The sequence below is a fragment of the Cavia porcellus genome, unplaced genomic scaffold (genome assembly GCF_034190915.1).
Source record: "Cavia porcellus strain 051 isolate PalLab524CR breed Dunkin Hartley unplaced genomic scaffold, mCavPor4.1 scaffold_1, whole genome shotgun sequence".
Classification (NCBI taxonomy): Eukaryota; Metazoa; Chordata; class Mammalia; order Rodentia; family Caviidae; genus Cavia; species Cavia porcellus.
The window spans coordinates 178373867-178395573 of record NW_026947484.1 but is presented as its reverse complement, the minus strand read 5'-3'; the positions used below and the strand labels follow the sequence as shown (position 1 = coordinate 178395573).

The following is a 21707-nucleotide window of genomic DNA, read 5'->3' as shown; positions in this document are numbered from 1 at the left end:
CTCCACTTGGAATTTTAGTCTCATTTGTCTCCCAGGGCTGGAGCCCAGTCTAGGCCATAGCTTTCAGTAATTTTTATCTAACACAATCTGTGATATGCAGCTTTGAGCCAAACAACTTCGTAGTTTCTGTGTACAATCTATCGATAACCTATCAATGAATGTCTCCCGATACGCTTTTTTGCAAGGAATCGAGTCTTCCAACCCTGACCCATGCCAAGATTATACCTCATTGGTTTCTTTGTGAAGTGAAACTTTGGGAAATTCTGCATCATGTTTGTTTTACTTTTCTCTTGAGAAAAACAAAACAAAACAATCCCCCTTTCCTCAATCAGTGTTATGTTCTGCCTTTTCTAGACTCTTCCCTTTGTTTCTAGGGGCTTTATTTCAGACTCTCAGTGTTTGGCCTGACTTTATTTTCTGCATATTTTATCATCTCAATTTTTAAAATGTTGATAAAATGTTCTTGTGCTTTTTACGAACACTGTTCCTTGGTAAAACACCCTCCCTCTGAGTGGATCAACTCCTAAAATAGATAACATTGGCTTGGATACTTCCAGCAAAAGTTCCGAAACATTCACTAGTATTTCCTGCCTACATCAGTGTATTTCCTTCCACGCACATGTTGAGTGTTCCAGCAGAGGCAGTGACAATGAAGATAAACTGTGGAAAGTATCTCTTGTCACTGCTGCGTGTATCAAACACAAAGTGCACATGTTCTTGTTTTCTGAGGAATGAGCTGCCCCAACCTAGACAAAATGGTAATACCAGTGCTCTGGGAGGCTGAGGCAGGAGACTCACAAGTCTGAACCTAGCCTGGGCAATTTAGCAGCTTTACTAAGACCTTGTCGCTAAACTGAAAAAATAAATTTAAAAAAAAGTAAAGGAGCATGGGCTGGTGAAGGTCCTGAGTTCAATACCCAGTACTACCATAAAAAAAATAGGACTGGAGATTTAGCTCAATAGCATAGCACCTGCCTGACAGGTGCAAGGTCCTGAGTTCCTTTCCATTAAAACAAAACAAAAACCTAAACTGAGTAAACCAAACAGAATCCACTGACACAATTACTCTTTGGTGATATAGAAAGATGGCCAGGGATTACCCAGGGAACCCCTTCTGCCTATCCAGTTAATGCATGTATAGATTATCATTATGTTCCTGGGAGTTCCAAAGAATCAGAACTTGTTTCTGAAGACCTGGGTTGTACTCATATAGCATTTATAATAAGTCGTGTTTGTCTGAAGCCATTCAGATAGCAGAGAGACCCTCATACATTCTTAGGAATATGCATATATGCTGGCTTCACAGAAAAAAATAATCTTGCTTCATCTCTGTTGCTCCTCTTCTCCTCCTCCTGCTTCCCTTTCTTCCTCTTCTGTTTCTCCTTCTTTTTTTCCTTGCACTGAAGACTGAACCCAGGGCTGTCTAATTGAGTTAGCCCTTTTTTATTTTTCAAGACAGATTCTCACTCAAATTTTTATCCTCCTGCCTCAGCCTGCCAGAAGGCTGGGATTAGAGACATGCACCACTATGCCTGATTTGTTCTTGCTTCATTATATACCCAAGATTTTTAAAGCGCTTCCATTTTGATAAATTATCAAATGCATTCCTCATCTCTTCTACCCATTTTCCAGTGGCCTCTACCCTGGCTTTCTTCTGTTGTAGTAAACATTTAGAGTTAAAAATACACTTGATGGGAGTGGCCTGAGGCTTGCTGACTTCAACACTACTGTCCTTGTAAGGCAGGACCAGGGAGACAGAACAACAGAAAAAAATAACTGGTTGGCTAACATCAAGTTACTTCCAGTTACCTTTTTAAAGCAAGGACTAGGCAGAAGGAATTTCTTTATCATTACTGTTGAAACAGACCCTTTTTTTGAAAGTTTGGCTGTTATCGCTTATTTTTTTTTTTTTTTTTTGGTTTCTTAGGATGCTGGGTAAACAGCTTAGTTTTGGTTGGTGACTTGGTATGTTAGCATGAGTGACTCCATTTTTATTTTTAGTCTGGTCCTGAGGTCCAGCACAGGAACCAAGTCCAAAAACTGGCCTCCTGTGATATTTATTTAAAACTAATCTAAGGCCACACAGCCAAGGAGTGCCAATGCCCAGCGAGATATAACCCAGGCCGCCCTTGCCCTCAGTGACCTAGTGGTCATAAAGGTGGTCTCATGGAATAAAATACTGGTACTTATGTGCAGATATATTAACAGGGTCTTTCTTGCCTTAGTTCTAATCAGTAAGTGAGTTTTATTGTTATTCTGTTTACTTTTTTTTTTTTTTTTTAAACAGGGTCTCAAACCTAGGGCTGGCCTTGAACTCCCTCTGCAGCCTAGGCTGGCCGTGAGCTCTTGGTGATCCCCTTGTCTCTGGTATTGGGATTACAGGCAGTATGCAGCCACACCCAGTGCTGTTTATAATCATTCTTCCAATGAGAAGCTGCAGTTTATCTAGTGGAATGAGATTAGATTTTCATCCCTAAAAAAGGATTGTTTTCCATGCTTGTCCTTGGGTCTTTATCCTATTAGTCAGCTGATTACCTTAAGTAATTAACTTTCTCTGTGTATATAAATTTAACCTGACTTGGCATGGTGGTATATGTCTGTAGTCCCAAGTACTCAGGAGACTGACACAGGAAGATCACTTGAGTCCATAAATTTGAAACATAGTAAGACCCTATCTCAAAAAACAAAACCCAACCAAATAAAAAAACAAGAAAATGCTTTCATAACATAGCCCTGTTTGATGAAGTTACATTCATGCTAAAACAAGTCATTTAACATACTCAATATAGCAGAAGAAAAAAGTCTGTGTCCTCTCTGGATATTTGTTGGTATTAAAATGTTGGATGAGTAAGTCAAAGACTGCTTCAAAAACTGCCTGTGTGGTGATCAGGATTATTAAAATTTAAACATCAATATTCTTTTTCTCTCCCTGATGTGACTGAAAATCAGTATGATATTTTCTGTAATATAACAGCCTGGAAGAAACACTTGGAAATCTATAAGAAAATGCTACAGTCTTTCTTGAGAAAGGGCATACTGGGGATTAAACCAGGGCCATCACACTGAGCTGCATCCCTGGTCCTTTTGTTTTATTTTGAGACAGGGTCTTAAACAAGACTAAATTGCCTAGTCTGTGTTCAAACTTTCAGTCCTCCTGCCTCAGCCTCCCAGAGGGCTGAGATTACAGGTGTGTGTCACCCTGCCTGACTGATCCCTGGCATTAGCGCATGAGCTGTTGGAAGCCTCTGGAACCCATCAATGTGGGCCTGACCAACGTTTCAGCTCCTGTAACCTGGACTTGTCTTGTTGTCCTCAGCACAGGGACTCCGGGTTTGAGCCCCTCTGTCTCCCCACTCTGTCTTTTCCCCAGAGCCAGGATTTTCTCACCCTCTTCCCCACACAAGGCTTCCCGGGATCCTCCTGCAGTTCAGAATGGTGTCTTCTTTTCCTTCACAGTGGTGCCACTTCAATGCACATTTCCGTGGCAATATAGATGACACAAGGTCACGTAAGAAACAGGGAAAGGTGCAGTCCAGCTTCAGCATAGGGCACAATGCAAACCATTCAATGGGCTGTGTTTTGGGAGTTTGGAATATTTCTTTGAATTGTTTCAAAAGGCTTTTTTAAAAAAAGGCTAAGCAGCTAGGGAGAATGTCATCAGGTCACCCTTTCCTTACGCTGGAGGGGTTGGCGAAGGAGAGGCCAAGTGTGAGGATGTAGAGAAAGGAAATAAATGTGGAATAGGCAGGAAAGAAACTTACTGGGATGCAGGAAGCCAGAGACCCTGGAGAGGAAATGAAGGAAAGGCAGGCACCACAAACTAGGCCAGGAATGGAAGTAAACACACCCAGGAGCCAAGTTCTCATGTGACACCGTCCCAGGCACTGTGTTTGTTTGCACCCTTCTTTCCCTGCCTGGGAGAGTTGCGTGCACTCCAAGTCATTCCCAAACACAGATGTGCAGAATCAGAAGGACCGAGTCACAGATACAGACTCCTGAGCCATGCTCACCCAGGGAAAGGCACTTAGAAATTTTCTCTCCAGGTTTTTAGCTTCATTCAACGTAACCAGTTCAGGAAATGCTCCTGCACAGTGCCTTAAGAGTTGGCCACCAGGGCTGGGGATATAGCTCAGGGGCACAAGTGCTTGCCTGGGTAAGCACAAGGTCCTGAGTTCAATTTCCATACAAAAAGAATTGACCGCTGTTTAGCAAACCAGTCCTCACCTTGGAGAGAGTTTTTAGAAGGACAATTCAATTGCAATTCAATAAAATACAACTGTAACTCAGTACAGCCTGCAGACTGATGCTTGTTGATCTTGTATGTAGTATATTTGTAAACATTCTGTGGATGGGTGGATCATCTGTGCTGTGCATAAACCAATGATGTTTAATCTAAAGATGTCATTTCCAGCCAGGTGTAGTGGTGCACACCTGTAATCCCAGCACTTGGGAAGCTGAGGCAGGAGGGTTGTTGTGAGTTTGAGACCAGTCTGGGCTACAAACACGGTGAGATCCTGTCTCAAAAGGACAAAAAATAAATAAATAAATAAAATAAAAATAAAGATGGCATTTTAATTGGAGATCAACGGAAAGATAAATGTCTTAATTGGGAAATCTATAGACATATAAACAGCCAGATGAATAAATAGTAAAACAACTACTTGAAGTAGACAGTAAGCAAGTGATCACTGTGAGTTCTCAGAATTGTTGACTGGATAGCCCATGTTCTCTAGCCTGCAAGGGTAATTCTCTCCTCTTGTTTTATTTTTTGATTAAACAATAGACGTTTATTTCTCATGGTTCTGGATCTTGAAAGTCAGTGGTCAGGTGCAGCAGATTTGGCACCTGATAAGAGCAGTTCTCTACTTCCAGGCTGGTACTTTGTTTTATTTATTTGTTTGATTATTTGTGTATTTTTTTTGTGTGTGTGGTACTGATGCTGTATTTGCAGTCCTTTTTATTTTTTGGTTTGAGTTAAGGTCCAGTTAAATCACCAAGTTGCCCACGCTGGGCTCACGCACACTGGTGGTTTTTCTGCCTCTGTGGCTCAGAGTGCCGGGATTTCAGGTGGGTGGTGCTGCACCTGGCTGTGGCCTTCAGCAATTCTTTGTTGTTGGAGGAATTTCCCAGTGCATGCATAATCCCTTCTCCAGGGGAAAAATCAAGGAGAAAATATTACTGAAGGCATTTTTTCTTGCCCTTGCAGCCTTGCATTGGTTTCATAGTCTTGCATTGATTTCACTGAAGAAATTAAGCAAATATTTCCAAGCATGCAGTGTGTGTTGTCTTTTTTATATTAAAATATTTAATCATGGCTACCTCTTGAATACTCTAAAAGACGAAAGAAAAGAAAATGTTCTTACAAATTAATATGTATGGCACACACCTTTTTCCTACATTAATATTCCTAAATAGCTTTCTGTAGAATGCTTTTCTTGAATTTTAAAACCTCATTCATTTTCATAAAATATTGACATTGTTTTAGGAAAGAAATAATTCAAAATACAGTTGGGATAACTTGTTTTATTTCTACTAATGAGACAAATTTTATTTTTAAGTTTTATTCTAGTTTAGGAATATAGAAGAAGGATGAAGCACTTGCCCTAGTACTGTTCATAAAGTATCTTTTCTGCTGTAATTTTAGAATCCTTCCTGGAGAGCTTGTGATGCATCTCATACATAACTGTGATCCCCGAGGATGCTTATTATTCAGCAGGAGGTTTTCTCGTATCAAAATGTTGAAAAGAGGTCAGAATAGAGAATATTCAAATATTTAATACCTCAAACCAGTGGCTGGAGAAGTGAAAGGAAGAAAGAAGGGAGGGAAGGAGGGCAGGAGATAACAAATCTCCTGACCCGTAAGTGCTACTGAAATTTAATAATTAAGAAACAAATACACAAAAAGGAAAGTGAAACGATCTGTTTTTTAAACACCAACTACCTTTATTAGAAAAGAAGAAAGTCATGAAATATCCTCATATCTTTTCTGAAGAAGAAACAGTCTGTAAGTGCCAAAAAAAAAAAAAAAAAGAAGGTTTTTTGGCATTCGGCCCCCTTAGTAGACTTTATCCTCTCCCCCCGTAAAGGGGTGAAGGAAGCTCGAGGCAGGCAGGGTCCTGTGCTGTGTCCTTGGAGGAGAAGGCTTTCCGGGCCCTTCCCTGTAGTATCACTTCTTTGTATTGGAAATCAGGAAACTCCTGGGCTGTAAGTAGAATTAGGAAAGTAGAATCAGGCTCTGGGCCTTGTCTTTTCCTGCCTTATTTGACATGCAAAACTGACTCTCTGAAGAGGACCCCAGAGCTCGCCCTGGGTCAAGAAAGCCTCAGGCCATCCCAGAGTGGAAAACTGAAAGGAAAGCTCAGGGGCTTTGACCTGCAAAGCTGGAGAGAGAATCCCTGGGAAAGCGTGCTAAACAAATCTGACTTTATCACTGTGTGCCTCCTGCGGAGACTGTGCCCTAAAGCGTGGTAGGACGCACGATGGCTCGCTTTCTCAAAATGCTGTTTGCTGTATGCAGCGCCTGTGTGTGCCTGGTCTTCTCTCAGGGATTTCTAGACGGTCCATTTTCCAAGGGTCATTAACATTATTTAAATATTCATAGCGGGGGCGGGGATGACAGACTGAAATTTCAGCCTGTGCCTGAATGAGAGATGGCTGGCCACCTGCCTCCTGAGCCCCACGCTGCGTATCAGCTGCGGCCTCCTTTCCCACCGCTGGCACTGTTGCCACACGCGATTTGACAGCACAAAGCTACCGGCTGCTGCGTGGGGAGGGTAGCGTGAAGGCTCCGAGGAGATCGTCAAGCACCTGTGTCCACATCTCAGCCACATCCAGGGAACCCCGGAACACAAGGGGTCAATCGTGGTTCTAGGGGACCAGGGGCCCTCTCTCCCCGCGGGTGGGAACTCAAGAGCTACTGGCGAGGTGAGCGCGCACAGGCACCCACATGCATTCATACACATGCGTACACACACACCTTGCACGCCGACACACCCACTTGTGCGCTGACACTTGGCCACAGTTCCGACACTCAGAGCTCTCCCTAGTTAGGAAACATCCAGCATCGTGCCCCCGGTCCGTCCCACCACTCGCCATCCATCCGGTCTCTCCACTCTTATTTCTCGATTTGTGCACAGATCCGGCCGGGGCTGGGGAGGGAGAGCAAGTGGGTGGGGAGGGGAGGTGGGAGGGGCGGGGCAGAGGCGGGGCGGCGCCAGGCCCCGGAGGGTGGGCGGGGCTCGGCCGCCTTCTGCGCCCCCAGCGGCCTCCGCTCCCTGCAGATGCGCTGGCCCCAGCCCGGGGCAGCCGCGCTGGTCTCCGATTCACGGACGCCCCGACAGCGGCCGCTGGAACCCAGTCCGAGGACTGCGTCCCCGGAAGCCGGCGCCCAGAGGTGGGTGTCCAGGCTGGAACGCGCGCCCGGGACACTGGAACCCAGTGTCCCCGGGTGTGGGGAAAGCGCGGGCGGCGGGAGGCCAGGGATCTGGTAGCTCTCCGAGGCGCCAGGGGCTTTAACAGCCTAGCGGATCCTGTGCGCGAGGCGGGACTGCTGGATGGGTTTTGGCAGGGTGCGTTTGAATTCTTAGGCGAGGAGGAACGTCGGGCTTTTTGGCTGCTTTATCGAGTACTTATTGACTTGTGTATAATCTTAAAAATAAACTTAGGACACCCCCCACTCCTCGCGACACACAGCAGAGATGATCAGGCAAAAGCTGTGAAATCAGAAGACAGCTGTGGCTGTCTGTCCAGACCTTGGCGGACTGAGCATGGAGCCCCGGTTCCAGCTGCGGGGAGGACGCGGGTCTCCTCCTAGGATGGCAGAGCCGGGGGCATTCTCGAAAGTCCAGAGCTTTGCAGAGAAGGGGAGCCTGAGGTCTGGAACGCTTGGTCTCCAGCCAGCCCGGGCCTTTTTGAACTGGGGTGTGGAGAGCCGAACTCTGGAGACCCGGCAAGAAGGAGCAAGAGGGTAGCAAGAGGGCACGAGTTGGGCCTGGAAGTTTGGCCCGAGGGTGGATCTGGGGTTCATCCGCGATGAAGCCGGCCCACATCTCTTCGGGGCCATCGTGGGGTCACTTAGGGGAGCCGAGGGTGGGGGGAGTCCCGGGTAAGCCGCGTAGGAGCACGGAGACCCTGGCGGCCGGAGAAATTCTCCGGAAACAGCCGAGGAGGGGACCGGAATGAAGCGGGTGGGAGCGGCGAGCCCGCGCCCGGGACGGTGCGCAGGTGGCTGGGAGGGAGCGGAAGGCGGCGGCGGGCTGGGCGGGCAGCCGGGCTGGGCTCCGGAGCCTGTCGGCCCCGGGGATCCTCCCCACCCTCGGAAAGGGGGCGTCTGGGGCCAGAGATGGTTTGTTTAGAGAGGCGCTGGAGTGTCTTTCCAGACCCGGTAGAACCAGTTTCTCGCGTAGCGGTTTGGCTCTGATGGATTGCGTGCTCAGACTTTGACGAATCAGAGCCCTTCCCAGCAGCGGTGTTAAGTGCTGTGCGGATAACGCGGCGAGGTTCCCCAGAGAGACGCGACCTGCACGCGTCTGTTTCCTCTCCGGCCAGCGCCTTTCTGGCTCCGCGCTCAGTCGCCGGCGCCTGGAGGCTGGGGTGCGCAAACCCACCTGCCTCTGTGGTCCCGGGGCGCTGCTTTCCTTGTCTTTGTTCGGATTAGAGCTCTCTGAAGCAAGGCGCTTTCCTTCATGGAAGTGTTCCCCATTTAATTAAACAGCCACTCTTCCTCCCAGGCTGGCAGCCCCCCAGCGTTAATCAATAAAATTTTCTGGTAACATGGCTAAAAATGAGGAATGTCTGAGAACGACTTTCTTTATCCTATTTGCCCATTTATTTACTAATTTATAGTATTGGGCTTTGGACCCAGGGTCTCATGCGGGCCAGGCAAGCCCTGTATCTGTTTCTTTAGACATAAAAGACTTCTGTGCTGTAAACTGATTTCCAGGGTCTAGCAGCCTCCTTCCCAGTTTTGACCCTCGGCCCTTTCTTAAAGAGCATTTTCTCCTTTGAGTCACTTGGACCCTAAAAGTTACTTTGTTTTGCACCAACAAAGTTAGTCCTGATCTAGAATAAACAAAAGTGGTACCGCTGGTCTCCCCATTGTGTACCTAACAGATTGTGCCGTAGAGTTCCTTCTCCTCACTTTCTGGGATGCTGTGTGTCCTAAGAGAGACAGCTGGGCTTTGAGATGGGACAAACATTTTGAAATCCTTGTTATCTCAGCTCTGGCCTAACTGTGGGCTCCACTTTCAGCCTGCAGAGTTCAGAGTTATGTCCACAGAATTCATTTCACTTTCATAAGTGGCTTATTGTGACTTGGTAGGATCTCTTCTGTATAAAGGGAAATAGATTGTGTTAACTTGTCAACTGAGGGAACATGATCCGTTAGTTGCTTTATTCCTAAAATTTTCAAAACTTTATTTTTAGAACTGACACATTGAATGTTAGTAAGCATGCTAAGATTTTGGGCTTTCTAGTTACTATAATTCTTGTCTAGATACTAGCCTGATAGATTTGATGGGTTCTTAAAATGCCTGTATCCCAGATTTCTATCACAGTTGTTATTACGAATCTCTGTCAGGGTAATGAGAAATGTTTCATAAAAAAAAAAAGAAGGGGCTGGGGATTTAGCTCAGTGGCTTAAGCTCCTGCCTTGCAAGCAGGCAGTCGTGGGTTCAATCCCTGGTACCGATAAAAACGAAAAAGACAAAAAAAAAAAAAAAAAAAAAGGCGAAATTGAACCTAATTGGAGGCTGAATGGGGATAGGGGTGGGTTTTAACAGTTGAAATGAGAGTGGGCTGAAATTTTACTTTTAAAGACCAGGGTTTTGATATTTAGTTCCAATCTTTATTTTTATATATGCTTCAGTGCTGGGAACATTGGTGCTCTGGCTAGAATTACTTTCTCAAGCAGATGTTCTTTGATCTTAAAGATTCAAAGTCACCATTTGCAATACACTTATGAGGTTTGACCATTTTAGTCAGTTAATAGAAAATATTTGTGTGTGTGTGCACGCTGAGTCAAATTCAAGGGTTCTTTACCTCTGAGCTACAGACCCAGCTTTTTAGTTTTCATTTTGAGTCAGGGTCTAGCTGAACTACCTGGGCTGGCCTTGAATTTGTGGTCCTCCTGCCAAGCAGCTGGGAATATAGGTAGGCACCACCATGCCCACATGGCATAATTTTCTTTATACTGAACAAACCCAACATCCAGATGCAGATATTCTCTGAAGCTTAAAAAAAGAAGGAGTTTAAATTCAGGTCACCCCCTGGTGCCGGCTCTATCCAGCCACAGTTTGGATAGCCTGTGGCAGGGGAAGCTTTGCATGCCATGGTGGTGGTAAAAATCACTCCCCCTTTTACATGTGTCAGCTATATAAGATAATCTCTCTAAGAACACACAAGACTATTATTTTCAAATCTTGGACACTCGCCCTCCAAACACATTTTTCAGGAATATATTATAAAGAAGTTGCAACCAACCCTATTCTAAAAGGAAAATGACTCAGAGGAAGTTACAGGGTTTGTCCATTTGATTTTCTGTAGTATTTAATTAACTTCAGTATTTGAGAGATACAGTGAGCATGCAGGGAGACCACATGTTTAAGACCAGCCGGGGAAGTTTAGAGAGATCCTATCTCATAATAAAATTTAAAGGACTCAAAATAATTTTAAATTTTAAATAAATTTTAAAGTGACTCAAAGGACAAATTTCTTTAAGAAAGGGCCGAGGGTCAAAACTGGGAAGGAGGCAGCTGGACCTTGGAAATCAATTTACAGCCATATATATGCACCCTTGTTTATAGCAGCACAATTCGTAATGGCTAGATCTTGGAAACTACCTAAATGCCCATTGACTGAGGATTGGGTAAAAAAGATGTGGTGTTTTTATACAATGGAGTACTGCTGAGCCATAAAGAAGGATGAACTGGAGACTTTTATAGGTAAATGGATGCAACTTGAGACCATACTGATAAGTGAAATGAAACAGACACACCTGTGTAACCATCGTATTGTCTCCCTCGTGTGAGAATATGGAACAACATATGTATATGTGTATATGTGCATATGTGTGTATATGTGTGTGTGTGTGTGTGTGTGTGTGTGTGTGTGTGTAAAAACTACTTAAGATACTTATGCTACTGATCTCGCTGAGTTCACTGAAGAGAAAGATTGTGCTGGTGTTGTTCAGACAATTGAACACAAATGTCCTGTGTATGACTTGGGGTGACAATGTGTGGAGTGTTTGCAGTGTATTTACCGTTGTTGTCCCCTGATTGATGTGTTTTGAAATTTCGTTTTAGTTTTTCTTTTTTTCTGCTTGACATAAAATGTTTTTTTTTTTCTTTTTTGTCTTTTTTTGAGACGGGGTCTCGCTCTGCAGTTCAGGCTGGCCTTGAGCTCACTTTGTAGCCCAGGCTGGTCTCGAACTCGCAACAATCCTCCCACCTCAGCCTTTCGAGTGCAGGGATTATAGGTGTGAGCCACCACGCCCGGCTCGAAATAAAATGGATTTAAACAAAATAGAATCACACACACACACACACACACACACACACACACACACACACACAAAGGTAGGGGGTGAGTGGATGTAGTTCAGTGCTCCGAGGGTTCAGTCAAAATTTTTCTAAAATGTAATGAATGGCAACCCTGCTTTCTTACCTTGGGAGTTTACTGTGGTCTCCCAGATGACAGCTGGAGATTCTGTAGTGTGACATTAGCATAGCCGTGAATTATGATTTTACAGGACTATAGAACTATAATTGTGGACCACCTCAGGATGACAGCTTTTGTTTGTTTTGTTTGCTTGCTTTGCTATTATTATTATTATTTTAAGAGCAGGCTATATTTATTGAGAGAAAGAAAGCTTCTTTTTGAGAGACAGAAGGGGTTCCCCGTGGGTTGCCCCTTTGTTACTAGTTTTGAGGCAGGCTGGCCTTGAACTCACTGTGTCGCCCAGGCTGGCGTTGACCTCCCTTTGATCCTCCTTCCTCATCCTACTCCTGCCTGGGATTACAGGCATGCCCAGCTCTAAGATACTAGCTTCTTACGAAACTAAAAACCCAATTCAGATTTTCCTTGTCATCATTCTCTTGAAAGTTGACTACCAGGGATTTAGCTCACAGGCTCAAGCCCTGCCCGATAAGTACAAGGTCAAGAGTTCCATCCCAGTACCAACAACAACAACAAAAAATGAAGTGAAGTGATCAAGCCTTGCCTTTCTTCTTTCGATAAAGCAGGACACACTTTGTGCAGAGGTCCCTGGTGGACTCTTGTTCCTGCTGAAGTGAACTGTGAAACTGGAAGAGGCACCCAGTGGATGGACAGCCTGGGAGGAGAGGCTGGGAGCGTCCCCAGCCCTCACACGCCTGCCTCTTTCTCTGTTCATTTCTTCTGGCCCTCATCCAAAAGCACAAGTGCTTGCCAGGTCCGAGGGGACAAGTTGAATAGGACAGGAGATCCGTCACTGGAGCCTTCTTCCTTTTTTCTTGGTGGCAGTGTCAGAGTTGCCCAGTGACCATGCGATTGGAGGAGATGCTTGGTGGAGACACGGAGCTGCTGGTGTCCTCCCGACAGAGGACAGGGAGACCAGGGAGCTTCCCTCAAGTGGATTTGAGGGCTCAGACTTTGTGATTTGTTTTGTCTTCTCGGTCTTGGGAGGACACCTGTGCTGGCAGAGGGGTCTTGGTATGAGTGTCAAGGAAGCAGAGAGCTGCAGAACAGAGCGAGGACAGTTGCTGGGCTTTGAACTCCTTTTCCTTAGAGTTTGGTGGAGGATTTGTGGATATTTTTGATGTTTGGTTAAATGAAACAGAACCACATACATAGATATTGTAGTTTTCTAGAACTACATGTTGCCAAAGTGCCTTAACCCAATTTTCCTTAAGACCTTGAGTATGTTACAAAAATGAAATCTTTGGTTACTCATCTATAAAGATGGAGATGCCCAAATCTGCAATCTGTTTCAAAACTCATGTTAATGAGATGTACATGAAAATAGGTTGCACATGTTATATTCCTGCCAACTTTTTTGCGGGGGATGGTGGTGGAACTAGGGACTGAATCAGGGTCTTCCATAATGAACTACCTTTCCAGTCCTTTTTGTTTTTTATTTTGAATACGATCAAACTTGTGATTCTCCTGCCTCAGCTTCCCAGAGTGCTAGGATTACAAATATGTGCCACTGTGCCTGACTTGGTTGTAGTCTTAACTTGACCAAAGTTCTCTTTTTAGTTTTATGGCTGATGTGAATGATAGGGCCATAGCCTTAGAAGTTTATTTTTTAAATTCAAGCAGTTGTGTAGCAGATCAAGCGTTCATTCTTTACACTGATCGAGAAGCTTTGAGTTTGAAGTTCTCTGAGAGAAACTGCTCTCTAGCTGTGTCCTTTAGACTTTGGGATGTTTAGGATGACTGACATCCCCTCTTCACCTTACTTTTTGCTATGCAGTTCAGGCTGGCCTTGAGCTCACTTTGTAGCCCAGGCTGGTATTGAACTTGAAACAATCCTCCTGCCTCAGCCTCCCAAGTGCTAGAATTAAGGCAGTACCACCACGCCTGATTCCTTTCCTTACTTTTGAAGTGCTTGCATTGTTAGTAATTCTTTCATTTTTCTTTATTTTTAAAATTTTCTTTACCTTTTGAGTAGGTCAGAAATTGCCCCTTATTGGAAAAAGGGACGTCAATTTTGAAGATCCCAGTCTTAGGCTTTAATCTCACAGAGACTTGCAGTGTGATGGATGCTCTTGAGAGTCTCCTTTCTCTTTCCTGAACTGCTGCAAGATACCTTGCAGATGCTGATGAGCTGACTGTTTGCTATGGCAGGAAAATGGATTAATGGATAAAGGGACCATTTGGAGTGAAGGCTGAAGTAACAAAGTTTTAGGAAGCACCTAAGACATCTAGGTAATGCAGTTCATTTTTTTTTTTATTGAACTTGAGGGATTTACATAGAGTTTACTGGTTGGATGAATTATTTCACAACACTATGTAATTATGATGGATACAGCAGGAACACTATTTTTTTGTTTGATACCAGGAATTAAATTCAGGACCCTGTGCTTGCCAGGCAGGAACTGTGCCACTGAGATATACCCCAGCCCAGAAACACTATTTTGAGTTTTTTGTTCATTTGTTTTGTTTTGTTTTTTATTTGTGGTACTCAGGATCAAATCCAGGAGCACTCTATATTCTTAGATTGTTTTAATTTCTATTTTGAGACAGACTCTTTTTTTTTTAGTTATCCTGGACCCTTGAATTTGTGATCCTGTGGTTTTTCTGCTTCAGTCTACCAGATAAGCAATGTGTCTATCCAGCTTGGAGGTACAAATGTCTTAAAAACTTACCAAGTCGTATCAAGTAGCTAGGTGTGGTGGCACATGCCTGTAATCCCAGCACTCGGGAGGCTGAGGCAAGAGGATTGTTACAAGTTTGAGACCAGCCTGGGTGACAAAGTGAGCTCAAGGCCAGCCTGAACTGCATAGCGAGACTCTGTCTCAAAAAGACAAAACCAAAACAAAGCAAAACGTCAAAGTGTTTCTCTCTTTACTTGCACTAAACATTATAGATCAGAAAACAGAAAACATTTACTTAGCATGCATATCGTGCCTAGATCTTGGGTGTGGCTGCGATGGGTATTTGTGTTGAGTCTCCCCTTCAGCAGGTGTACAGCAGCTCAGCTACACATAATAGATCACAGTAAGTTCCAAAGGTGTCATCAAACCTCCACTGGAAACAAATAGATCAGGTTGATCAGAGTGTTCCCCACTCTTGGCCCAAACCTCGCTGCCAAGTGGGAGGAGCCAGCTGGCACTGTGGACCTGGCTAGGATGAACCGGGGATTCACAAGGAGCTGATTTAAAAAGCAGAAGACCGAAGCACCAGACAGAAGTTTGTGGTTCCTCTGTGAAGAGCTTTCTTTTTGGTAGAGTCTGCTGTTGGGACAGTAGAGTACGCATAAGCAAAATGTCTATGAATCTCCAGAGTGTAAACTCTGTTTAAAGCCCTCAGTCTGGCACTACTTGCTTTTGTAGGACTCTGCCCTGTTTACTTGGACCCATGGTTCAATTGCTCCCAGCATCTTCACAGGGACTTTTGCGTCCTGGGGCAGAGCTCAGTGTCACACATCTCCAGGGAGTCCGGAAACTGGGTTTTAAACAACCTCTCGGAGCCTGAGAACTTCCTGCCTCAGGGTTTGAGCCGAGCGTGGACAGTAGGTTCCTCTTGGCTAGCCTGCATCTGCAGTCCTATCTCTAATTTAGGAAGTAGGGAAATTCCTAAGTAAGTTGCTAGTGGTACATACTGAACTGCTGGCTTTAGGTCTTGAGTGATTTTTACATCTAAAACTCAGAGGCAGTCCTGGAGCTACAGGTCTGTGGATTCTGCGCTAGCTTTATGTTATTGGGAGCCCCTAAATTCCATATCCGCTACCTGGGACTGGTGAAAAATTGAGCCATTATTTAAACACAGATAATCGTGGGCCCAAAATGTTGACCTTTCTTCAAACTATGTAAAAGTGAACCCTGTCACAGTGGTACAGTTCTGTGATCCCAGCATTTTAGGAGGCTGAGACTGGGGGGTAGCAAGTTCAAGTCCAACCTGGGCAACTCTACGAGACTCATCTCAATATAGAAATATAAAGCAACTCAATGCAAAGGCCCTGAGTTCAGCCCCTAGTACTGTAAAACAACAACAAAATATTATATAAAGATGTACATAATTATATCTTTGCACATACTTTAGCAAGGAACTATCTTAACCCATTTGGGCTGCTATAATAAATTACCACAAACTGAAAACTGGGTGTAGTGGCGCACTCTTGTAATCCCATTATTGGGGAGGCCAAGACAGGAGGATTGAGTTGAAAGCCAGCCTGGGCCACATAGCAAGATGCCATCTTAAGCAAAAACAAAAACAAAACTGAGTAGCTTATAAACCAGAGAAAAGCTGGGAAGTCCAAGATTCAAAGCCCTGGCAGATTTACTGTCTAGTTAAAACCCACCTTCAGGTTCACAGGATAACATCTTTTCACTGTGTCCTCTATGGTAGAATGAGAGAGTAAGGGACCTCTGGGGAGCCTGCTTTTTTTTCTTGGAAGTGGTGTTATTTTGAGACAGTGTCTTACTAGGCTGGCTTTGAACTCTAAGCAGTTACCCCTGCCTCCACCCTCCTGTCTCAACCCCATACACCACCATGTCCCGCTCTTCTGGAGCCTCTTTTATTTTTAAAAGTTTTTTTTTTTTTTGGTATTGAACTCAGGACTTGTACTTGCCATGCAGGTGCTTATGCTGCTGAGCTAGATCCCTGGCCCTGGAGCCTCTTTTAAAAAGGCACTGACCTTCTTTACAAGGGCCCTGCCCTTATGCTTAGTCATGCCAATAGTCCTACCTCCTAATTCCATCATTTTGGGGATTAGCCTTCGGGATAGGAATTTTGGTGAGGGTGGGGTAGGTGGGCATAGACAGAAGCACTCAGGCTGCAGCAGGGATCTTGGCAGGCTTACCCTTGAGCGGAGCTTGGATAAGCAGTCCTAAACAGGGCAGTACCTCTGGGTTGCCGGAGACACTGATTTGGTAGTTTCTTTACCATGTCCAAAGTGCCCTGGGTTGGTTCAGTGTGGGCTTTGGGTGAGAATTTTGCCAAAGATTCCAGGATTTTGGTCTCTTGTGCATTACAATAGCATGAGCATGGAATTGTACCTGCACCACACCAAGTTTCCAGAAGAGGTGGCCATCCTGTCCCTGGCCCTCAGCCCTGTCCAGGGTGCTTGTGGTGAGCTCATAGGACTGAGCTAACACTTGCTGAAGCTGAGGAGAGCGAGGACACTACTTACCTGAGGGTCTTCAGTTAGTTGCTCTGAGATAGTAGTTTCCAGTGCACAGTGCAGCTGTGCCTGCCTGAGCTCAGCGCCTGGGTGAGGTGTGTGCAGAGGGAGGAGGAAGGCCAACTGCACTTCTTTGGAAGACAGTGACAGTGCGGCTGGCTGTCTCTGCTTCTGCTCCTGGACATCAGGGCCACTGTGCAGTGCTGCAGAGACCTATTTGGGAGCACTTTTCTCAATCTGGCCTACAGAGAAAAACATCCTCATTTAACTGTATTTATGCAAGGACTGGAGAAGTAATTTTTCCCAAAGGAATAAATTTTGGTTCATATTCTAAAAAATCCAAGGACTTAATGACCCTGATTCATAATCTTTTTCTGCATGTGCATTAAAATCAAGGTTTGGTAGCACATGCCTGTAATCCCAGGTACTTGGGAAATTGCAAATTTAAGGCCAGGCCAGCCTGGGAAATTTAGCAAGACCAGGTATCAGAATTTAAAAGGGCTGGGGTTGTAGTCTCCGGGGAAGTGCTTGTTCTGGTAATGAAGCTTAGGGTCTGGTCCTTAGTATTGAATACACACACACACACACACACACACACACACACACACACACACAGAGGTTTACAGCTTATGTTTTGTGCAATTCCAAAGCTATATTTAGCTTGGCAAATTAGTATTTTGCATCACAACATTTCATCCTTGCAAAGGGTGGCAAGAATTCCCTCCCATCTGACACTACTGGAAATAAGCAGAATTCATTCATCTTGGAGAAAAAATGAATAAACTATTAGAATAGTTTATTGGAAAGTTAGGTCTTGTCCCAAGTGTCGTGGTGATCCCTGTTTGGCGTCATTTGCTGGGTGCTACCTGCAGCCCAGAGATGGGCCGGGGGCGGGATAGGCCTTGCTTTCCCAGGCATTCACAATGTGTGCATTGTTTTAAAACATTCTGCTCACCCCATGCTTCATTACCAAAACGGTCCATAGCCTCCAAGGACAGCAGATGTGGTGTGAAGTCAGAGGCATGATTTGCCAATTCTCATTCAGAATGTACCGAGTTGTCTCTTGCGGGGAATTCCCCTGTGACCCCCAAGAATGCCTAGATGAGATTTCTAGGTACAGTGGTAGGAGTTAAGGAGGAAGTGGGGCGACGGTAGCATTTTTTGAGTGCCAGATGCTAAGTTCCTTCCTTTACCTCCACTATTTCACTTAATTTTTGTAATCAGCATCATTTTCAAAGGAGGATTCTGGGGCCCCTGGAGCCTGAATGTCAGGCAAGTTTTCTCACCTGGGTCTCTCTTTTTACTACACCAGTGCTGTGCAGCATCTTCAGCCTCTGCTCTGGAGCTCCGCAGTGTTCCTATCACCCGGACCATGATTAAAGTATCTGGAGCCCTCTCTCAGACCTACTGAGCCAGAATCTGCATTTTAATAAATGATTGCTGTGCATGAAAGTATGAGAAAGCTTTACTACTACTGAAGACTTTGAAGGAGGAGGATTTGGCAGTTACCACTGCAAGCACTGGCCAAATCTCAGTTCTGGAATCAGATTTGACCTGAGAGATTGGCCTGTCTCTTGAGGCAGGAAGGATGGATAGAGACCAGGGATGCAGCTAATTAAACATCCTGCAGTGCCCAAGACAGCCTCCCACCCCAACAAAGACTTATCCTGCCCGGAGCATCAGTAGTGTTGTCAGCATCTAGGATTCACATCCTGCAGATAGATGTCTGTAGCTTCAGATGTTTGCAAATCTCCTGCAAGCGGATATGATGAGGCGGTACAGATGGCAGTGCAGGGTGCAGATGTGAATCTCTTTATTGGGACTTGAAGAGAGCAAAAGAGCTTAAATTGAACCATGAATAATTTCCATTGGCATTCTGGGAGTCTCAGGCTTTAGTACCAAGGATGCAAAGGAAAAGTTTCTAAGTACCGTGACAGGGGTGCTACAGGAGGACACCCACTCCGGAGTGTGGCCGGAGCAGTGCCTTGTGTCTCTGATTTAGTCTGCTGACCTGCCGCAGTCTTCAGTGCCCAGGCAGGTGGTGTTGGGTCAGCTGTGCCACCTGCAGGCTGGGGGAGGAAAGAAAAGAAATGCCAGTCTGGGGAAGGAGGCAGAGCCTCACCTTGCCACTTCCTCCTCTCCGGGATCCCTGCTGCTTTGCTGGGCTACTCAGCTCTGGAATTCCACCTTTCTGCAGGCACTGGCAGACACCTCGTGCCTTTTCCCTGCTCTCACCTTAGATTTTGGTCCAGAGCACATGAACTCTTCTCCCTCCATCTCCTCTGCCTCTTTCTTTCTCTTCTTTTTCTTTCTTTCTTCCTTCCTTCCTTCCTTTCTTTCTTTCTTTCTTTCTTTCTTTCTTTCTTTCTTTCTTTCTCTTCTTTTTCTTTCTTTCTTCTTTCTTTCTTTCTTTCTTTCTTTCTTCCTCTTTCTCCTTCCTTCCTTCCTTCCTTCCTTCCTTTCCCTTCTTTTCCTTCTTTCCTTCCTTGTATTCCCTCTCCCCTTTCCTCCCTTATCTTTCTTTACTGAGCCACACACCTCCATCCCAGCCCATTCTTCATTTTGAGGCACAGTCTTGCTAAGTTGCTGGGGCTGGTCTCAAACTCTGAGATCCTCCTGTCTCAGCTTCATGAATAACTGAGATTTCAGGTAGACCCCTCCCCTCCAAAAAAGCAGAAAGTTTGAAGCAAAATTATATCTGATAAAGAACCCCTGTTAACCTCTAGTTGTAAGAGGTCTCCCCTTTTGACATTGGTGATAAAGACACTGGCTACAAATGTCTTTATGTACTTTCTTGTTTTACTCTGATGAAACTTGCTGCCCTTGAGGTTTAGAATTCTAAGAGTTTTTTCTTAGTCCTGTTGTATCTTCTTGCTTGCATTTAATTGTTAGAACAATTGTGGCTTACTACTTTTGAATAGCCACCACTGTGCCATTCATTGTTCTAAATGAGTTTTGGAACCAAACTGGATTTATAAGCAAGGCACTCTACGAAAAGGGAATGCCTGCAATTCAGTGCCTTTTCTTTTCGTAACTCATCTCGCTTGAAAAGAGAGGCAGGGCCTTCAACAGAAAGGAGGTCGCAGGGAGTGTTTGGCTGGCCCTGGTGTCCAGAACATTCAGCCCTGGCTTTGGACTCAGAGGCCAGGGCAGGAGAACCGAGCGAGAGCTGGGCCTTTGGCCAGAGTGGAAGGTGTCTTCCCAGGGCTGTGAAGCCTGTGTTTTTCCAGCTGGCCAGGTACCTGCTGCAGAAAGCTTTAAATTAGGGAGTGGGGAATTGTGTGAAAGGGTAGAGGGCAGAGGACACAAGAGGATGCAATAGAGGCTCCTCAGCCATGGCATAGGAAGGGGATACAGAGGCCCTGAGAGTTAATTCCTAGTAACTGTCTTGAGAAAAGAATTTCAAATCAGTGTTAGAAAGAAAGTTTTGTTTTGTTTTTATTTTCGTTTTCAGATGCTGGGGATTAAAGTTAGGAATCATCGATGCCAAACAGTTTATCACTGGGCCCTACTGTAGCTTCCCCATTTAAAAATAAAATCTGCCTAAATGGTGCATGTAATGGTTTATGTTCAGATTCGCCCCCCCCCCCCAAAAAAAAACCTCATGCAATTGTGGATGCGGCTGAATCTAACATTCGTAATTGGTTCATTGTCTAGAAGTGGGATTGGTTGTATGAGTGCTGCACCCGCCCAGGGGTGGAGCTAACCTACAGTGTAAGGGCAGGAAGGGTGCACCTTTGCCTTTTGTTCTGTGTGCTTGCTATTTGCAGTGGCCATGAACAGCTTCCCAGACATGCCACCTTGCACTAGGAGCCAGCTAAGTATGGACTGAAACTCCTAAAACTGTAAGAAATAAACCTTCTCTTGCTTCACATTGGGGTCAGGTATTTTGTCTCAACAAGGAGAGAAAAGTAACTAAGACAGTGCATAGCTAGGAGGAGGGAAACCAGCGGTGAGGTCAGGGTGCCTGAAATATGGCCCACTGTGTCTTTCTCTTTTCATTTCTTTCCTTACCTGTTCCTTCTTTCTTTCTTCCTTCTCTCCGTCCTTCCCTCCATCTCTATGTCCCTCCCTTCCTTCCTCTTTTCTTTTCCTTTGGAATCTCACTTTGTTCTCAATCTGGCCTTGAACTCTTGGATTTAAGGGATCCTCTTGCCTCAGCCTCCCAAGTACTGCATGCATACTACCATGGCCAGGTGATACCTTTTATTATTGCTTGCTATGGGCCAGGTACATCTTATTTTAGCCTTACCACACCCTTACTGAGAGGGTACTTAGTAGTTTTAACACCAGTTTATTTTTATTTTGGGGGGCAGGGTTTCACTATTTAGTCCAAGCCGGCCTTGAACTCACACATAATACACACTGACCTCTAACTCTTGACCTCTTAACTCAACCCCTGACTGCTAGGGATGACAAGCATCCACCACCATCCCAGGCTTTCAATCCCATTGTAGAGACGAAGGCATTCGTGCCAGGAGAGTGGAGATGAATTAGTCAAGGCTGGGTTCCACATAGTTTTTCTGTTTGGTCCTGTGCTGGCTGAGAACTGATGCAGAGACAGCTGTCACTGTGGAAGAAGAAAAGGCCATACCTTGGGTTTTACTTTGAATATGGTTAAGCTACACTTACTCACTGAACATCGGTTATTTGACCTGGGTGTTTAGCCACTTACTTTTAATTAATGAATTAGTTAGTTTGTTTTTGCAGAACTTGGTGTTAAATTCAAGGCCATCTTGCTGAGCCACAGTATCTAGCTCTTTTGAGACGGGTTCTTGGTAAGTTATTCAGGCTGGGTTTGAACTTTCAGACCTCCTGCCTCAGACTCCAAGAGTGCTGGGGTTGCATGGCATCACCATGATTGGCTTTTTTTAGTTGTTTTCAT

At 45.0% G+C, this 21707-nt stretch overlaps 1 protein-coding gene and 1 long non-coding RNA gene across 9 annotated transcripts in view; one reads left to right on the top strand and one right to left on the bottom strand.

The window, feature by feature from the left end:
* Positions 1-21707, top strand: part of Palm2akap2 (PALM2 and AKAP2 fusion) — a 461803-nt gene that overhangs the window by 346170 nt on the left and 93926 nt on the right. Inside the window, exon 1 of one of the 8 annotated variants that reach the window (XM_063261037.1) lies at positions 7235-7393. The exons of the other annotated variants lie outside the window; for them this stretch is intronic. The gene's annotated coding sequence lies outside the window, so the exon portion shown is untranslated. Of the gene's footprint in view, positions 1-7234; positions 7394-21707 lie in introns of those variants that run through there. 8 annotated transcript variants of the gene reach the window in all.
* Positions 5921-7152, bottom strand: LOC134473680 (uncharacterized). The gene is made up of 2 exons (XR_010044063.1): positions 6977-7152; positions 5921-6202 (listed from the first exon to the last, which is right to left on the bottom strand). It is a non-coding gene; the product is annotated as an uncharacterized LOC134473680 (long non-coding RNA).